This window comes from Paramormyrops kingsleyae, chromosome 5, assembly GCF_048594095.1.
Source record: "Paramormyrops kingsleyae isolate MSU_618 chromosome 5, PKINGS_0.4, whole genome shotgun sequence".
NCBI classification, from domain to species: Eukaryota; Metazoa; Chordata; class Actinopteri; order Osteoglossiformes; family Mormyridae; genus Paramormyrops; species Paramormyrops kingsleyae.
The window spans coordinates 31,865,977-31,887,573 of record NC_132801.1 but is presented as its reverse complement, the minus strand read 5'-3'; positions in this window follow the sequence as shown (position 1 = coordinate 31,887,573).

Here is a 21,597-nt window from a genome sequence, read left to right as displayed (position 1 = left end):
TGTTTTGAAAGTCCAAAGTAATCAAAATAAAATTTAAGGAAATTTTAAATAAAACATGCTTGCTAAGCAAAATAGACAATAATATGACATACATGTTTCTGCATTTCTGTTTTTTGTGGACATAAGATTTTTCTACTCTGTTTTATATTTCACATGATTTTTAAGGAAATAAAGTATAATGAAGCAATAAAACAGGTCATAGTATCTGTATCATTCTCTGTTATGTTGACAATACATTGTTTCTTTATCATTGTGTGCATATTATAGAAAGTCAACCATTTCCTCTTTTTATAGAAAACATATTTGAAGAAAATAAAATAAATTATGATGAAGTAATAAAACAGTACAGTTATCAACCTAGCCAAAAGAGTTTTGTTTTGCCTCCTAAAAATTTGCATTAAAGTAGTGCAAATTTCTTGAAATATTCATTTAAGATGCCCTTGAAACATAATAAAAATGCTGAGTTTTATATTTAGTGGAGTTACAGGATAAAGTTAATCTTCTACAGAGTTTTCTTCATTTGCTGTAGTTTTTCTATTGATGTACCTGGTCAGATGACAACTAAGAAAAGGGAGGACTCTGGGTTATTAGAAATATGTTTGGCTTCCAACCATATTTTGACAGGTCTTGAGGATGATGTACTGTGCTGTGGAATATAAGTGTATAATCTGGAAACGTTTTACGATTTATCATAATACATATAGTCGCCCGAACATAGCACAATGACAGTTTCATTATGATGCCCAGAATGACTTTATCTTTGAGCTGTCCTTCACAATAAAGCTGAATGACATGACACAGGCATAAATATTCATGATATTTTTCCATCCATCCATCATCTAACTGCAAATCCTCGTCAGAGTCACACTGGGCTGGGGTACACTCTGGGAAGTCCGTCACAGAGCATATACGCACACTACGGGTAATCCAGAAACAGCAATTAGCCTGTACGTCTTGGAGCTGCAGGAGGAGAGCAGAGTACCCTAAGGAAACCAATACAACAACAATACATCTACAGCAGTGTAGATGTGGAATTCCAGCCCCCAGGGTTAGAGCTATGAGGCAACCATGCTAACCACTGAGCCGCCATGCCGCCTGTAATGCTTCTGCACAGCAGCTTAATAAAACGTCATTTAACAAATGTTCAAAGTGTAGCCGTTCTGTCATATATCTGCTTCAGCAAAGTTATACAATTATTTATACTGCATCCATTTTCATGCCACTTTTAACAGCTCTAAATAGACACCAACAGCACCAAGAGAAATGGTACAAGTGGAGTCTGTGTAGCCCTACCAAATGGAACTTCAACCCTACTGGCACGATATAAATTAAAATGGAACAGAAGACAGATGTGGCCACTGCATAGCCTATTTAGTAAGGCCCATGACACTGCTCTCGTCATTTTTTTGAAAATTTGAATTTGTTTTGTTTTGGAAACCCTAAGACTTAAATATCCAGAAGGCATAGTTAGCAATGTTTCATATAGCATTGATGTTGTGCTTTTTTATATTCTGCTTTTTTAAATGCTTTGAGGAATGGAAGGAAAACTATGTGCCATATGAAACGAAGTGACATTTCTTACATCTATGGTGAAAGTGAGCTACAGTATATGTGCTTTAGAGCTTCTGTATTAAAAAATGAAGGCAGATCTGATATGTCACATGGATTCTGCTTTCTCTTTTCTTTTTATAGATTTCTTTAGGGGCTATTAATGTGTATATAGCATGTGTGTGTGTGTGTGTGTGTGACTATCTAGACAGGTTGTATTTAATGAAGGAAATGGCTTGGGCATATTAGACTTAGACTTTGAAAACAGCATCTTGATATTTGTCCTGTAAAACAGACTGATTACCAAAGATAAAAGAGCGACAGATTACTTGCATCACGGAACAAAGAAGATACAACTCAGTCTCAAAACTAAAGTTAAATCATATTCTGCTCGCTAGTTCTGGTTGATGCCCCAAATTTGTGATTTTTATGTGAAAAAAGGAGCAGCCTTGCTGAAGCTGAACATTGAAAAATAGACAAATATCCAGAAGAGTGGAAAATTGCAAAATTCTTTCAAATAATAATAAAAAACTATAATTCCACAAAATTAAAGTACCCAGCCCCTTGAACTCATGCCTGAAATATGCTTTGATTGGACACCAATTGTCAAGGTGTCATTAGCTAAACTATTTATTTTACACATTAGACAACCATAAAACTCCCAAGCATATTGCATGTCATTTGAACAATATTTTTTAGTGTGTGCTACCTGTGTCTTTGCCTATGTTCAAGAATAATGCTAAAAAATAATAGAAAACAGAAATTAATACCTTGGCTATCAGAAGGAAAATTCATTATTGTCATTAGTCAAAAATAAATATTTCACTCTTCCCAGCAAAAAGACTCACATAAGGATCAGATATATTGAGGTATATAAAATGCATTGCACACGCTTTTTTCATCACTTTTGTTTTCGCAGGTCTTTGTTTATAATATTCAAGGTTGTACAGTATGGCATCTTTGTACAGCACTTTGGTAAACAATGAGTGTTTTTAAAAAATGTGCTCACATACCATTAGGCTGGGAAATAAGAAAAAGGGAACAAATGGCCATGAAGAAATAGTCTTGTTTACTTCCTGGCTGATATCAGTTACTATAGTACTGAAGCTTCAAATGAACACAGATGAATAAAAACACAAATTATGAGCTGCATTCCTAAGAGAAACGTGCTGCCCACTCTTAATAACTGCTCAGCTGCAAAGTAAATTCACTCCGCTAAGCTGGTAACAGTTGTGCTTGGGTGAGTTTCATCTTAAGGCAGATTCATTTGCCTTTGGTTATTAAAAACAAGGTGGCAAAAATGCTAATATATGTAATAAATAGTGACTTCTGCAATGCCTCTTTGCCAGGCAGCAGAAATCATACACTCTCTGCCATGCAGCAAGTTAGAAATGCATCAGGGAGAATGGCAAACACGCTTATTAAAATGTGTTCACATTGTACCTGATCTCCTCTCTCTTCAGTGGCTTCCTGCTAATTTCAGGATGAATGTTAAATTCTTCTCTTCATTTACAAGGCATTTAAAAATCTGCCTCCATCTTATCAAAGTGAACGGTCAGCCCGCAGGTCTTCCTTTAATTCCCGGTATAAATGAAAGCCTTCAGCTTCAGGGCTCCTAGACTCTGAAATTGTCTCTATTTAAATATAGAATAGTTCAGTCTATTTGAACTTACCATACAGCTGCTGAAGTTGTTTACATGTGGGAAAGTCTGGGATTTATTACAGTTTATTTTCATTAAAATTTAACTGGCCTAGAGGTATTTTTCTTTAAACTATAACTAAGTAGAATGTGTTTCTTTTGTTAAGCATTTTAGTTGCTCAGGAAGATAACCAAATAAAATTAATTGGACTGAAACAAAAGTTTGCCAGCAGGTTCTAGCTTACTTTGCTTGTGCATGATTCTCATCACTGTTACCATTGCTTACAGCACATGAGCGTTGGTCAGGAAGGCGGTCAGTTGTGAAATACCATCTTGGAAAAGCTTGGAAAGCATGGTGGTACATCTTTTAGAACAGTCTTGCTCTATCTCCCCCAGATGAGGTTTACTGGCCATTTAAGTTCGCACTTACAAGGAATCTGTCTTAGCATGGCCCCATGACTTCCCCTCACCATTTAAATTCTTGAACATCCATTCATCTATCTTCCATCCCCATTTATACAGTCACAGTCACCCTGGAGCCTGTCCCCCGGGAGCAGGGGGATCAAGGCAGAGGACATGCTGGATGGGTTGCCAGTTCAGGTGCTGTATAATATATAAAATTAGACTCTGGTCTTGCTGGAAACCACGTGACATGGTTCCCGGACCGCTAAGCCACCCACAGAAGATCAAATTATAAAGATTTTGTTGGAATGAAATGTTAAGAAACTGTTATGCTTGTTTCAGCTTACACCTGATAAGCTCAAACAAAACACCCAGCAGTTGCTATCTATAATGAAGTTGTTGTATCAAAGTATTGGTCATGATTGCATGGATTGTATATAATTTCATTTCATACCCCATAAATACTACCCCCGCAACAGTCAGTGTCATATTTTTAGAATTTGGCATAATTGTTTGTTTTATTGGAACCTTTTTATGAATCTGTGTGAAGGTTTACTTAACAAACTGCTTAACAGACCCATGCAGTGTGTCATGAAACATGATAAATGAGGAAATACTATAGATGCCGAATTAATGAAATAAATATGTCAAATTTTAGCTGTTCCACATTTACTCTGAATTTCTTCTATTCTTACTGAATATAAGAATATCTCTCACTGAAGATAAAGTAGTTATCAAAGCAGTATTTAAAAGGAGGCTACCGGCAAAGGCAATAGTATCATTAACTAGTGCAACCATGCAGATCATTTTAAATTAAATCAGATATACTACGACATGTAATCTTTGCTAGTGAGAAAGCTGAAATGAGCTCTGCATATGAGTACTACCTAAGGAGCCAATAGTTCTAGAAGCAACACACATTTATCTTAACAAGAAGGTTTTGTTGTAAACAGGAATTTGATGTATATAATTAGTGATTGAGTATAATGCAACTTAGCAAGCATGATTAGCACTTAATATATTTGAAATCTGGTAATTACATTATATAATTGGTAATTATATAAACAGCTGGCTATGACATTAAATGTTAATAATCTTTTATGAATCAGTAAATTGTTACTGTGTCACGTGATTTGCTATATTATACACACTGCATTAGTTATATATTACCTCAATATTCACATGATTAAACCCTCTGCTTACAGTGAGCAATGAGTGCATGTCTTTGGTCATAACTTTTTGAAAGGCAGAATCTAAAAAATAAAGTCACAATGCAGCATAAATATGATTGTGAGACACAGTCTGGAGCAGATGACACACAGCACCTTGTGACACAGGGATGGTAGGAAGGAGTGAAAACTTTATTTGAACAAAATCAGTGTTGCGAAATTAAAACAAAAGGCAGATGTTTTGCTGAAACATGGGGGGGGGCTTCTTTTGGGCATATGTGTGTGGTTGCAGCTACTGAGGAGGAGGAATATCATAGGACTATATAAGAATTAGAAATAGACAGCAAAGTGATTGAGTGACCTTATCACCTGTTTGCCCAATACAGGACATCCATGCTCCCCCCATCTTGTTATTATCAACTATATAAACCTGCTAAATTTCACTCAAGGAGAAATTATTGGTCTATTACTTTAATTTCACATGATTTATTTTTAATGGGAATTTCTTCATTTTGCTAAGATTAAGCATACGTACGTATTATGGCTGACTTAGAAGCTGAATTTTACTTACAAGTTTCAACTTTTAAAGATGAACTGATTTAGGTCTATAAAGTAATTCAAAAGTAAGATATTGGGTCTTCCACTTGAGTTTAAAATGAAACAGTGAAAAGCACCATCTACTGTTGATTGCATTTGTCTGATAATGGTATTTTTAATGCAAATTCCCCAAAACCTCATATCTCTGGCATTGCATTGTGACTCCTTGAGTTAAGTGAAGGAGTGAATTTCCCCTCAGAATGCAGAGTAAGTGGAAAAGCCTTCCAGGATTTTTTCCTGTCATTATGCAGAGGCAGTTCTCTCAAATAAGTTCTAAGGCAGTGGAAATTCCTCATAATAGGATTTCAGTGGAGAATGTGGTGAGATATCTACTTCAGGTCCTTAAGGACTGTGGTTGTTATTGTTTTTTTTTCACCAGTACATTATTCTAAATATGCAGCGGTGTAGCTGTCCAAGGGGCCATTTAATTATTGCGTTAATTTGCAAGATGAGACATGTCATAAGCCACCACAAAGGTGACAGCAATTTTGCAACCAATGAAGAAGAAGATGGAAATCTTTTCAATGGCAATGGGGATGAAACAGAATACAAATTATTCATTGTATGATTTTATTCAAGTTCCCTCAGGGAAAAAAGACAATACCACAGGCGAAGTCCCCATCTCATTTATTTTTAAGCAATTGGCATTAAAGGATAATACTTGAGTTCAAATGGTTAGCAGAGGAGGAACACAAAAATAATGAATGTATTGTCTGAAGCCTGAATATCACGGATTTTAACAAGCAACCAACAGCTGACTGAAACCCTGCACAAAAGTGTAGGTAGAGCCTCTGGAGACACATGCATTTTTTTTGTATTCCTGTAACAGTTAATCATATAAAAAGCAGATGATATTTAAGCATTTTGATGGAATTAAGTGGAAAAAAGCAGTGAGAAATCCCCTTTGAATAAATGTCTCATGTATCTATTCTTTTGCAGAATTTCTTCCTGTTCTAGCTATGATGGCAAACAGTTTAATCTGTTTGCATGCATGTCAACTGATCATGATGTCAGCTTAACTAAACACAACGGACATTGTCATATGTTGCTACGTTTAACATTAGAGTGTGTTTACGGATCTCATGTCGCTGTACTGTAAATGGTGTGCTCATTAAGCTAGTCCTTGTGAAATGTGTTTAGCTGACCCTTTCCACACCATCCCTGTTCATTAGCATCACTACTTGGCTGGGAACTTCGCAGTACTCGCCATTTCATTATGATACTCAGAGCAAAGGCTAGGTATTTTTGACATGATACCGTCACCTTCCATTGGAGGCACAGCGGTGTGACGGCTACAGTAGCTCTGTTGCCCCACACCTTTGGGACCCGGGTTTTGAGTCTCTACCCTTGCTCTACACATGTGGAGTTTGCATATCATTGTAGGCTTTTTTCTGCCCCCCCCCCCAAAAAAAAAAAAATAAGAGCTGCCAAATAGTCTGTGTGCCCTGTGATGAGATGGCACTCTGGGTTATTCCCTGCCCATTGTTTCCAGTATAGGCTCTGGACCACCATTACCTTGCATAGGATAAACAGATAGCAAGGGTGTAGATTGGGTAGGGACATGTCCCTCCCAATACTGTGAAAGTACCATGTGTGTTTGGGGGGGGGGGGTTGTGGCTGATGTGGTCTTATGCCCATGGCAGCATCACCTGCCTTTGATTTATGCATGTCCTTCAGAGTCCATTACACTCTAAAATGTATTTGCTTACTTTGTCTTTGAATTTATTTTATATCTGTTCTTAACAGCATACATATTTGAAGTTCAAAGCTTTGTGTTTGCCTGCTTTAAATATTACATCATGCTATTTTGAATTTTATTTTGTGAGTCAATCATCAAAGCAAGATAATTCTTATTTGTAAGATTTGGCGGGGATGAGGATTAAACATCCTGGAGTGAAACCAAGTGATGAGCTCATGCATTCACTTCACATGTTTCCTTATTACCCAAGAATTAGCAATCAGGTCTTAGCCAAACCTAACCCCAATGTGAATTTAGCTTACTTCTTTGTTTTCTCTTCTGCTGATGCTGAGACGGCTGTTTTCTTATTACTCCTCCTCACTGTTTTGTTGCCATTTTAACTCCTGTCTCTTTTAAGTAATACTGACCTTAGAGTATTTAGTTTTTTAGAGTATAAAAGTTTTTTTTTTCTCCAAAGGTCAAATTGTTCACATTTTGGAAGTTGAGCAAGTATTCCAGTTGTTTCCATGTGATTAACACCGATAAGAATTTCCTCTGGGATAATTTTTTTCACCCCAATGTCTTTGTAAAGGTCACATGATTTCTGGATTAAATGTTTCTAAATGGCATACAGTACCAAGGATATAATACAAGCTATATCCTGGCGAAAAGGAGAGAACACATCCTTTTATTATAGCCCTGAAAAAGAAGTAAGAGTGGGGAGGTCGGACTCGGGACAGTATGGTACATACCGTACATGGTGGGCAATTTATACAACAGCTCGAGACAACTGAGGATCGGACAGGGTTTACACAAGACATGGGCAGACACACACTTAACAATAGGGAATGCAACAATTATTAACATGAACAACAACACAGGGGCTGTCTACATGGCTCACAAGCATGCCTGAATATCCTGTCGGTGCTACACTGCCCCCCCCGTCCCCCCCTCAATGGTCTGTCGTCCCGGCAGACACCACACTCAGTTCTCTCCTCAACTCTAAACCAAGTCCAATGGCGGCTGCCAGTGCATCTCCGTGGATGGGGGGAGCCATCCGCTCACAAGCGCTGGTGAGGCTGAGCTAGCTGGGAGGCTAGTGGACACTGAGCTGCTGGTGGACACTGGCATGGCAGGTTTCCCCGGGTACTGACCCTTCCCCTTGTATGGCTGAGAGGGGCCCTGCTACCCCTGCAATCCCCAGGATAAGAAGGCCTCGAGTAACTGCTCCAGGTCCTGTTTGCACGGGTCGTGCTGCTCCTTCGGCTCGTCATGCAGCTCGTGCAGGCTACGCCGCTCCCGCTCCCACTGTTTGTGAAGCTGCTCCACATCCTCCTGCAGATGCTGCTGTTGTTCTGCCAGTTCACTGCGCTCCTGGGTCAGCTGGTCCTCCAAAGCACCTCCCTCTGACTGAACAATAATGTCTCACAGCAAAGCAATGTCGCCTCCTCTGCCTCAGCCAGACACCTCTGGTGGTCACGCTCGCCCTCCCAGCTGGCCCATTCCTGACACAGCAACATGTCCTGCTGACTTTGCCACTGCTGCTCATAGAGCTTGCGCCGCTCCTGAGCCAGCCGAGCCTCCAGGGTGAGATATGCCTCCTCATGACTGAGGAGAGCTGCCTCAGCCTGCTGCCTCCACGGGATGCTCTTGCAGCTGGGATCACGCTGTGGTTCCTCGCAGCTGGTAAGCAGAGAGCCCTTGCTGGCCGATGGGCAGGCAGAGCCTCCGGGAACTCCCGCCTTCCCTGGTCTCCAATGCGGTCTTGGACAGGTTCTGGTAGGATGGCAGGAGCAGCTTGAGAGCACACAGCAACAAGACAGGGGTCCGGTGGGCTGGAAAGGGAGGCTTCAGGACATGCTGCATGGCTTGGGGCTTCTCTGAAGAATGGGGAGGCACCTTCCTTTCATCATCCCCTGATCGTCTGCTGGCAAGTCTGGCGCTGACTTCCAGGCAGTAACGTGCCCGGTGCCCTTTCGTCCTGCGGCACCAGCAGACAAGGCTCTTGTCCCTCCTCACTGGAGAATTGCCATCTCTCCTGGTTCACGGCTTCACCACTACTTGCAGGTCTGCCAGGTTGGAGTGGACTTGCCAGATGCTGGTAAGGAGCACCTTCTCCAGCAGCACCAGTGGGGCCACATCTGGCATCCCACTTCTGACACCATACAGGGGCTATATACACAGCTCACAAGCATGCCAGGATATGCAGATCCCACCGGCACTACAATATGTTCTTGTATTGCATCAGTGTTTAACTATTAGCATTTTGTATAATACCCCATTACAGGGCACTTCATTATTTTCATGTGTGTTATATATTATAAAATATAAAAACAGAATATTGTGCATTGTATATGCACTTAGCCAGCCCACACCCATGGTTTCTGACACCATCCAAAAAATACTGCGAACTGCAATTTGAAATGATCTTCAGTGAAAATTATCTAGAGGCATTGAGAGTATGCCCAGAACTACATAAGGCAAGTACAGGAAGTTTTTGAAACTTCTATTTAAGAAATGTAATCTATTAAATAACCCAATGGCCTTGACCAGAATAAAAAGTTCGGAAATGGAAAGGCGGATGGATCTCTTTAATAGGTAACAAATAATTCAATAGTGTCAAAACCTCACAATACATTTCTTAAATTCCACAGTATTCAGGATTTCAAGTGTATAGTCAGTCAAGATATTTCTTCTAATGTCAGAGTTTCAAGGTGATCTTTTGTGTGAATTTTACTTATTCAGGCTTCTATTAATTTTTATCAGTTTTTTTTTTTTTATTGTGTAAGTATTGCATTTTTAAATCAATTTTATATATCATATTACTCATTAAGGGGCAGCATGGTGGTGCAGTGGATAGAACTGTTGCCTCACACCTCTGGGACCTGGGTCCGAGTCTCCACCTGGGTTATACGTGTGTGGAGTTTGCATGTTCTCACCATGTTGTCGTGGGATTTCCCCCCCACAGTCCAAAGACATGCTGAGAATAATTGGAGTTGCTAAATTGCCCATACTGTAGGTGTGCATGTGTGAGTGTGCCCTGCAATGGGTTGGCCCCCTGTCCAGGGTTGTTCCCTGCCTTGTGCCCATTGTTCTGGGATAGGCTCTGCCCCCCCCCCCCCCCCCCCCCCCATGACCCTGTAGGACAAGATGGGTGGATGTTACCTATTACTGAGTGCTGTTGTTGTAACAGCCATTTTACTGTAATGTCCAAAAAACATTTTGAAAAATATCTTGTGCCCAAATACATAATGCATTCCCTAAAAATGGATTATATTGATCTTTCATAATTATGTACAGAAATGGACCTTCTACGATTACAAAAAGTTTGGCAGAAGGACTATATAATGAACCAGAGAGTTCATAGGTTCAAACATCTTTTGCACCGTACACTGTATAACAACTAACCGCATTCTTGGCAAAAGTAAAATATTTATATTCTTCAAGCTGACATCACAGTAAAGAATTACACATCAGCACAAATCAATGAAGCTCTATTTAATAATGCAATCTTGACTATTTAACCTCAACAATGAATTTAAGCTATTTTTGGTTTTGTTGACTGTACTGTTCTAAAACATTAGCACATACATCCATCCATTTTCTAACTGTTAACCTCACCAGAGTTGCAAGAGTGGCGTCTGGAACTTAATGCAAGCAGCAGGAAACGGAGGTAAACCTTGTAAGGAAGCCAGTCTATGGCAGAACGTCAAACCATGGGCCATCGTTAGGCCTGGGCTTAGACCCGGATTTTACTAATTCGCCTGAATCTCCCAAATTTTTATTATTATTTTTTTAGTATTTTTTTCAATAATAATAATAATGATCAATTAACCTGTTATTACAATCATACTTTAAAGCCCTTGGAAATAATATGACATCATTGATCACAAATGCAAGTATAGTTAGGTATTTTTAGGTCCTCTACTTCACACTTCTTGGCACATGCACATGAGAGCATGAGAGAATGAGAGCACTGGGTACCAGACTAGCTAGCTACTTTACTTTACAAGAAGAAATATGATTACATTGTTCAGAAATGCACACATAATGCATCGTAAATATATTTTTTCTGCTCTATGTTTTGCATTATTAGTTAGAAAGAGTTAGCTCCATGACTGACAATTCATATCATAGTGAATGGCCACAAGATATAAATGCTCATTCTGTTTGAAACACAGGACTTTGATTTCATGATTTCACTAGCTAGTCATTTCATTTACTAAAAATTTAAGTATACAGTTCATAAAACTTGGTTTAGTTAAGGCACAACAATGGTATTGCTAATAATATTAGGTTAGAAAATACTATTTTAACAGGACTTCTGGTGTAAACCACACCCACTTCCAATGCAATAATTGGATGAAAATCTAAAGATTTCTTGCCTGCTGAGATCTTTTCCAACTTAGCTTTTAATTTAGATAAAATTATAGCTTTAGGGGTTTTTACCATATATACTGATATAGAGACAGACATTTGGCCCTTGACTTTGTAGGATTCCATCAGCAAGTTACTGGGCCAACAAATGTCACACATTAGTCCTTTATTATCCCCTCATCCAAAATGTCATCATCTCTCCAGTAAATCAGTCCATTTATGATAATTTCAAATAACTTTAAAGTGACTCAAACCCTCAAAAACTATCAGGGAAAGGCCATCTATGACTCTGCTCCTCCAGAAAAGGGCTTCTTTAAAGTTTATTTACAGTTAACTGTTAATATTGCAATGTTTACCGCAGGTGACGATGTTGTCAGACAGACCCTTAATAAAAAAGCGCCTCTAAAAGTAAAAGTAGTTGAAACTACTGAACACTCACCATGGTTTAATGATCACAGACACACTCTACAACAGGAGTACTAGCTGAGAGTAAGTAGAGAACAACTAAACTGCAGGAATTCTAGTCAACATAATCTCACAGTCTTTCACGAACAAAATTATCCACACCGCTTTTCCAGCCTCTCACTCCCAGCTTATTAATAATAATAAAAGTAAGCCACACTTCCTATTTAGTATACTTAATGGCAATGGCAATTTATTTACATAGCACAATTACAACAGCAACCATAGTGCCGTAGCCAAAGTGTTTCACAATGAGCAACATAAAAAAATAGATAAAACCACAGCAAAACAAATTAAAATAATGAAAAACACCACTGAAATATAATTAAAAGGAAAATGACCAAAGTAAAACAGAACCAGTAGCATATGAGCATGTGTGTGTTGTCAGGAAGGAACAGCACCCATATCACTGAAGATCTCAGAAGGCCATAGAGTCAATGTGAGTCTCTAGTCTGGTGTTAAACTGTTCAGTTAATGATGAAGTTGGGAAGTTCCATAATCGAGATGCAACTTAAAAGTCTAAAGTTGTTTATCTGCCAGATACAGTGCCTTCTAATTTTGGCTGGTGTGGGGGGTTAGTGAGTAGCACTGTTACCTCAAACCTCCCAGGCTGAGCATATGAATCTTGCCTCCACTCTATGCATGTGGATTTGCACACTTTCCCTTTGTCGTGCAGGATTTCTTGAGCAGTGCTTGACATTCAGTCAGGCTGATTTACATCACTAAATTCTGAGCATGTATGTGTGTGCACTGTGATGGACTGACACCTCATCCTGGTGTACTCCAGCCTCGTGCCCTTATTGCCCTGTAACCCTAACCCATATAAGCAGTTGGAAGATGAATAATAATAAAAATAACATGCCCATCTTCCCTAACCAGTTTTTATTTGGAATGGTTTAGTCAGCATCTCTAGGCCTAGACAGGATGTCAGTCTATTACAAGACAAACACTAGGGGCAATTTAGAGACACCAGTTCAATTTACCACCTGGAAGAAACAGTCAAAAACACAGGAAGAACATGGACTCTGGCAAAGCAGGGAAGGGCATCAACCTTACTCCCCTGGAGGTATGAGGCTGGAATGTCATCAACCAACTGACATATGACTGTATTACCTACATCTTTCTATATATCATTTACTGTTTTTCCACTGTCTGGTTCTCCTTCTCTAGAGCAATGCAATAATTGTATAGAATTTTATTTTCTACTCTGAAATGAATGATTGCTTCATTATCTTTAAAGCACCCATAGTGTGAGTACAGCTGTATGACTGCTGATAGTTCTCTCCTGTTTCTCATAAACACTGCATTGACACCCTCAATGCCTTGTTTTGATAATGAACAGGTCCAAAATGAACAGTATTTACTCTCATTCCAAAATCTGAAACCCCTCCCCCCTGTTCATTGTTTTGCTGGACTGGTATGAGGTTCGTTGTGTTACCCTGTGTGGCTATCTGTCCTTTAATTGCACATATACCTTCCACTAATTTATTATTAATGTCAAGATATTTAATTCTGTAATGTTACAATATTCTGCTTATCCATGTATTCTTTTTGTGTGCTGTGTACTATGCACCATATGTACTGTCTTTGCACTGCATGTATGTATGTTCGTCTGTGCACTACATTCTCACTGCTGTATGCACCAGAATTTCCCCCTGAGATCAATAAAGTCTGTTGACATCTTATTGTTAAGAAAATGATCTTCTGCCTATAGCAATGTCCTCCCCTAATGGTCGAAGCTGGACCCAAGGACTGCAGATAGAGAAACCTGTAGAAACGAGGTACTGTAGGAGCAGTGAACCAATAGACAGGAATCATGATACTCAGTTCGAAGAGCTTGGGATAAGGAACCAAGAATCTGTCACCATAATCTAAAGGCAATGAAGGGAAACGGGGCCCAGGACTAATCAGAGACAGGGAGAGAGAAAACACAAGAAATCAACAAAGAATTTGTCCAGAGACTAGAGAGCAACAAAACTGATCACAAAGCTCTGCAGCCAGGTGGTTTCATAGGTACCATAGCTCATTAACATTTCCAGGTCAAATCATAGGTCACCTACAGCGACTGGCACCATGCAAAGCTGGTTTCCCCTGCTGATTCCAGAAGAGACGTGACAGTACATAATGAACAATCTTTATATGAACTTCATATTTAGTATGTCCATTATAGGTAGTATTAATGTCTAGCATATCTTTCTCTGATTAGCTATCTTTTTGAATAGCCTTACTGGATCATGTAGGTATGAAAGCAGGTATGAAAATGAATGAATGGTATAAAATAATTTTTTCTGGATTGCACAATCCTTTTTTGAGTCAGAGGTTGCAAATGGCAATGATGATAATCTCCACTGCCCATGCTCTGGCTGGTGAACGATTATAAGTTTTGTTCTGAAGAAGTTGCTTTATTTTTTATGCAGTGGTGCCTGCAGTTATTGGCCTACAAACAATTTGGTTCGCGACCAAAAATTTAGTGGAAAAAAATGCATTGGTTTGCGTACAAAATTTGGTCGATGAACAGATTCCTCGACCAGATTCCTTTTTTATACTAGTGCAGCACCAGTGGGGCGCATGTCCCAGCATGCCCCACAAGCAATTGTAAATATCCCTTGAATTGTTGCTGTTGTTAATGTTAATTGTTGCAATTCCCTATTGTCGCACGTTTGTTTGCTTGGGTCTTGTGTGTACCCGGTTCGATCATTGCGTGCATTTAGCGTGTGTAAATCTTTCACTGTGTGTGCATCTTGCAGTTCGGCGTCTGAAAACCTTGTGTTGCCCGTCTGTGTATTCGGTTCGGACTGTTAATAAAGAGCGTGATTTCCCAGGCAAGCAAGTCTCCATGTCTCTCTCTGCTGTCGCGATGCCTCGCTCCGCCCTTTGCCACACTATACTGTATTTTTCTTTAAAGTTTTTACTATAAAAACCAGGAAATTAATTTACAAAAATTATTATTTGTTAGGCTTGTGAACGAATTAATTGAATTTCAATGCTTTCTTATGGGAAAAATTGCCTTGGTTTGCGTACAAATTGGTTCGCGACCACATTCCTGGAACGGATTGTGTTCGTAAACTGCAGGCACCACTGTACTTGTAATTTAACAAAGAAAAGGGAAGTGAGGAAATTGTTTTGTGGTTTTCTTACATTATTTGCTGCTGCATGGTCTGGTGGTGGGCTTTTAATAGGATTACCATGGTCTGCAGCCTAATTACTGTATGAGAAACCCCAGAACCACATGAGTTTTCATAGGGGGAACAAAAGGACAGAACAGTACTCATGGGTGGCAGTGGTTTATATGTGAAGTAGCCGTTGCGGATCCTTTACAGATATTACATGTATTATTATTATTATTATTATTCGATAATAATGTCAAAAACTATTTACAGTAAATGTTGCAAATCTATCAATATAATGAATTTTAATGTCATTCCGTGTGTGTAATGACAACATAGATAAAACACATCCTTTTACGTTTAGTCTGTTGTCCTACACTGTCACTTCAGAAACACATTCTTCTGTTTGTTTGCCTGTTTATCAGTACAGGCAGTCCCCAAGTTACGAACGAGACCCATTACCTAAGTCTGTCTTTAAGTTGAGTTTACAGCTAAGTTGGAACAGGTACATGCAGTTCTTATTTAGCATAAATTAGTCAAATGTTTGTACTATATCACTATATATTTTACCTTTCTATGCATATAACTTTATTTAGAATTATAATTGTAACATTTAACACTTAAGAAACACTTCCAAATACACTAAAACAGGGTTCATCAGTTCATTTCAACCATGGGCCAGCTTTTTTAAAAGTGCTCAATAAAGGGTGAGTATTGTTATACACAGGGGCGTTGGTAGAGATTTTGGGCCGCATGAAGGATTATCATATTGAGTCCCCCAGTCCAGACGAATCCAGTTATTTTCCAAATTTTCTATGTCGCCTGTCACTCAAGGGCCCTTGGAATCATCTTAACTTCCCCCCCCCGCTTACAGCACCCCAGGTTATACAGACACATGGAATTGCACCTATATGTTTTAAATAAGTTTTGTTTGAATATTACTTTAAGAATAAATAATCATTCAAATAATTAAAAATTATCCATCCATCGTCCAACCCACTTATCCCACTGGGTCGTGGGGGGTCTGGAGCCTATCACGGAAGCAATGGGCACGAGGCAGGGAACAACCCTGGATGGGGGGCCAGCCCATTGCAGGGCACACTCACACACCAATCACTCACATATACTGTACACACCTAAGGGCAATTTAGCAACTCCAATCAGCCTCAGCATGTCTGTGGACTGTGGGGGGAAACCGGAGTGCCTGGAGGAAACCCCACGACGACACGGGGAGAACATGCAAACTCCACACACATGTAACCCATGTGGAGACTCGAACCCAGGTCCCAGAGGTGTGAGGCAACAGTGCTAAACACTGCACCACCATATCGCCCCTAATTAAAAATGATAATATATAATATTAAATATATTATTCTTAAAGTGGCTTCACTGTCTCTGGCATGTTACAGACTAATTCTAGCTTTTGTGAGATACCATCTTACATTTTATAGCCTTTTAGCCTTTGCCCCCTAATGAAAATAGCACTAGCGATCGGACCTTCACAAAATGATACACTTAACAAACAACATGCCCAAATATGTCCAATCATGTTCTAGGTTAATTCCTGACAGTCATGAGATACTAACCAGATACAAAACGATTTATAAAAGTTTTACTTACGTGAATAAACAAACTCGTGTTCACTTGTGTTTCCTTTGGCATTATAAGGATTTTGGAGACTTCTGTCTCCAGTCAAACACATTATTTTGAAAGCTCAGAGCTCAGACCATTGGGAAGAATTGATATAATCTTGTCTCAATCGGTTCTCAGCGGTGGCGACGTGTCATCAGCTTTTTTCCCCAGCCATCTCCAGTTTACACAGTCTTGAAAACAGCAAATAAAAGTGCCAAAACTGTTTTTAGTTTTTTTTTCTGGTTAATTCCCGGCTTTGTTTTAAAGCCATTCCTGCCACTTCTGTTTCTCTCGGTTCCAAGGAGCTGCAAGTTATTGGGTGGCCGAGAGGTCCGTCAAAAGGTAGGGTTACAAAGTCGTTAGTTAGAAAGCCTTGCCATTCAGGGTAGGCTGAACAGATTGGTCTGTATGCGGGCTTCTTTTGTTTAGTTGGCCGAGAGTATTGAATGCTGTGAATGGGGTGTAGGTACAGGGTACTTGCTTAAATACCTGGGTGAAAAATAATTATATCATGGATGCCATACTTACAGGGGTAGTTTTCCTATTTTTCCTTGTTTTAGTCTAAAGGCTTATGACAGATAAGATAAGATAAGACAGGTAAGACCCTTACAGAGATAAGAATGGTGAGATCAGCACATTTTTTAGAGTGAGTGATATGTTGTTCATATAAACAAACAATGTTTTAATGAACGTCACAAACTAGTGCACATATTCATCATTATTAATCTTTGTATTTACCTAAATTGTTTATGTAATAGGCTTTATGGCGATCCATTTGTAAGTATGAGCTATCCATAAGTTGGATGTTCTTAACCTGGCGACTGCCTGTATGTTCATCTGTTACATCGAGTACACATACCTGTAAATTAACCTAGGAAGGTATGAAGAGAGATTGCCTGACACATCTACACAAGTGCTGTTCCTTCTCATTTTCAAACCACAGAGCAGTGACAGATAAACACCACATCCAAACTTCTTTACCTTAAGGGAGACCAGAGGGGAGATAAATGAGAGATTTTTCATTTATGGACAAAGTTCAAGCAGCATCAAAGCGGGATAGCTGGAAGTCATGCCTTGACAGAATATATTAATGTGTTTCATAAAACCTCTGCATCTCAGAGGGAACAAACTTGAAACCTTGTGAGAAACAATGAGGTGTCTAGTACTGTATGAGTGCAACAGCATGGAACACCAATATATCATCCTATAAAGAATACATTTAGTGGCATTACTGTTTTCATTTTGGGTTAAATATGCCCTGTTTGTGTCATGCCACAGAAATATGCTTTTTGGAAGAGTTCCTACGTAATATTAATATGTGCAATAAAAGAAGCAAAATGTGAGATCACTCGTATGTAAAACTGTACAAATATAAGCAAAAATCTTTTATGACAGGTGAGGGTAAAATGAATAAAGCACATTCCAATAATAGCTTTACAGTATCTTTAAGTATGCATTTCCTTATTTTGAAGAGTTTCAGGGATGAAATAAACTGTGATTGTGTGTGTGTGTGTGTGTGTGTGTGAAAGCAAGTCAACAGCTGCGTATTTTTAGTTGGACTGGTCAGGAAGAACTTTTATCTCCATGTCAAACTGAGCTGTGGCATCACTCTTTTCTTGACGTATTTGGTACACATACTGCTATCCTTCTTTCCCAAAGCACATCAAATTTTCAGTCTGTTCACCACATGTGAATCTTTAGGCTAGTTGCCTTTAAATTTCTTTTTCAAGAAATATAAAATCCTCTCTAGGGTTCTAAGAATCAATCCTCCTTGTGTCTTAACCAAACTGTGTTCATATAAACAAAACAAAACTGATTCATCCTGTGTCAATGAGATAATTTCTCTGGGCAAACTGATAAAATACACAGGACATAAAGCAATATTTTGAGTTCCTCAGATATTTTTATTTACTTTTTTCATTACACTAGGATTTAATGTGTTTACCTACTGTATGTTATGTAGATCAAATAACATTACACATAAATCCAGTATTGATTTACTGGATTTGCTTCTAGTTTGTTCAAACTGCTAGTATATGCTTATTACAATCATCCATCTTCCTACTGCTTAATGAGTACAGGGTCAGAGGGGGGGTGAGGGCAACACAGAGCACAAGGCAAGGGTACACTCTGGAGGGACACCAGTCCATTGTGGGACATCCGAACACTTTATTTTTATTGTATTTTCTTTACCCAGATTAAGTTTGCGTGCCTAAACTATGCACCAAACAACATAAGCAATCAAAGACAGTTCATGTTGTCATCTCACAGATGGTTACAGTGTTTCCATATAGGGATAAATGAATCTTATTCCAGAGTAGAGGGAAAAAAGGGTGTACCATTAAAATTTCAAGAAGAGAAAAGAACAGCCACTCTCACAGAGGAGTTTATGCTTTTTTGATGAAGCTTATTTGGGTCATTCTCAGTTTGGAGTGGGAAACCATGTCACCCAGGTTTCTGGGCTTAGAAACAACATTGGGTTCAGCTCCGGGGGCCGGTACATACATTCACATGGTCGAAGTATGATGTAATATGTAATATGATGAGCATGTTGATGTGTGCCTCATGATTTGTTTGTATTTTCTATTGCTATACACCTCTTAAACACCTCATCACACAACTGAATTTCCACATTTATGAAGCCATTTCTAATATAAAACAAAGTGATAAATTATGAAATTGTATAAAGAGTTCTATTTTTTACTATACTCATCATTAACTTTGTACTACATTAAAAAATATTATTTATTTTAAAAATACATTTTTTTTCACAGAGATTTTGGTCACTGGTGTTATTGGGACATATATTACATTTTATCAAAGTAGTTCTTCTTTTATTAAGTTGCTTTGTTGCATCCAGGGTCATCATAGAGGAAGCATCTGAAGGAGTGAGAAGTTGAGTCCATATTTGCTCATTTTTTAAAAAAAATATTGATAATTTCATTTCTGAGGCGGTACATAATTTCTGCATGTCACTGGTGTTACTTGCAGTAAGGACTGGGTAATTGAATTTTTGTCAAAATAATCCCATATATCTTTTATTTCATTGATTTTAAATTGTTGCACAAGGTCACCTTACCCCCACGGGATAGCCATTTTAAAAAGTAATTTTAATCAGAATGTTACTGGTGTTCCAGTCAAACACCATATCTGTGACACCAGTGACTAATGTCAATGTCATGAATGATCAGAAGAATTAAGAAGATAATTCGTATGGAAATTACATACTTTAATGATAATTTTTTTACTGGTTTTAGAATTATCTTTCAGATAGGAATCAGTGTGAATCTTTTAAAAATATTTTTTCTATCTCTCACAATACAGACAGGAGTTCCTCAAGGATCTGTTTTGGGATGTTTCCGATTTTGTGTTTATATAAAATATTTTGGTATTGCAGTATATCCCTCAATAGTTCATCTTCATGCATATGAAACAGTTCTATATACAACAGCATGCTCTGTAAATTTAGCCATGAAAATGACAGACTGCTTTTCATTCATTACAGTGTCTTTGAAGAATTTAGAATCTTAAACTAAAAAAAATTATATTCATCCTCTCCCGTCTTTCACTTGACGAATTTTTGATTTCAGCATTATTTGGCAGTAATATAGAAAGAGTTATTTTCTATTAATATTTAGGAATCTAGATTGATGAAAAGCTGACATATAGTGTTCATATTGATAATGTTATAAAACAAGACTAAAGTTAGGCTTTTATTTTTGTTTAAAAAGTTTTCCTTTTGAAACAAGAAAAGGACTGGTATAGAGTATGTTTTTCTCAGTTTTGGTATTTTGGTGATGTTATTTATTATTTATACGCATGCATCTTCATCTCTTTCGAGAAAACCTGATGTAGTTTTTCATGCAGCATTGCACTTGGTAACTGGTATGGAATCTCACACACATCACTGTAATTTAATATGAGATTTTAAAATGGTCATCTCTCTAAAAAAACTCATGATAATTTTTATTGTAAGAACGTTATTGGGGGAATTACCGTTGTCCTTTTAAGACCTTTTGTCTTATCCCCAGAGAAGTAGCCATCATACCAAATCTAAAGAGAAAAAATATTATTAAAAGTCCTGTTCGTTTGTATTGAACTGGGTAGCTCGGATTTCTCAATCTATGCTTCCTATGCATGAAATGAATTAGAAAAGACACTTGACTTAGGGGTTTTGCCTTCAGTGAATAATTTTCAAATGAAAATGAGAGACTTTCATAAAAAGATTCTTTTCATGCTTTAACATGAAAGAATAACGTTAAAATATGAAAATAATCTCATTATAATGAGAAAAGTTTCTCGTTTTAACGTGAAAAGTGTTTCATGGGTTTGTGTCCATACAGCCTTTCGTGTTTCTGCAGCTGATCAGTGAGAAATGATACTACCTCTATGGTCTGACTGATTATTTGTACTGTACAAGCCCCAACTTTTCAGAACTCTTCTAAGTGTATACATACTTAAGACAATACCATCTGTGGAGCTCAATAACAGCAGAATTTCAGTCTCATCCCCACCATGAAGTAAAACCTTATCAAATCATATAAAATGAGTCATTATTTGATTGATTCCCTTCTTTTGCTTTGACCTTTTTCCTTACCTATTACATTATAACAAGAAATCTTTGTCATTATATCAAATATTTGTAAAACATTTTTGTTTTAACAAGACAAATTAATATTGCAATATAATGCAAAACATTTCTCCTCTTCACAAGATAATTTCACATGTCATTTTAATGCAAAACCTTTTCTCTGTTTAAAAAAGAAAAAAGTGGCTGCAGTTTCCCATAATAACCAATTACATTATAAGAGGAACAACTGGGCAAATTTTATTTTTGTCATGGCCAGGGTTGAGGAGTAATGGAAAACATGCAATAGTGTTACGTATGTAAATTACAAAATATGAATAGTTTATTCCATTACAGTTACCATATAAATTGATGTAGTCAAAATACAGTTACTTTTCAAAAACATATAGATTACTCAA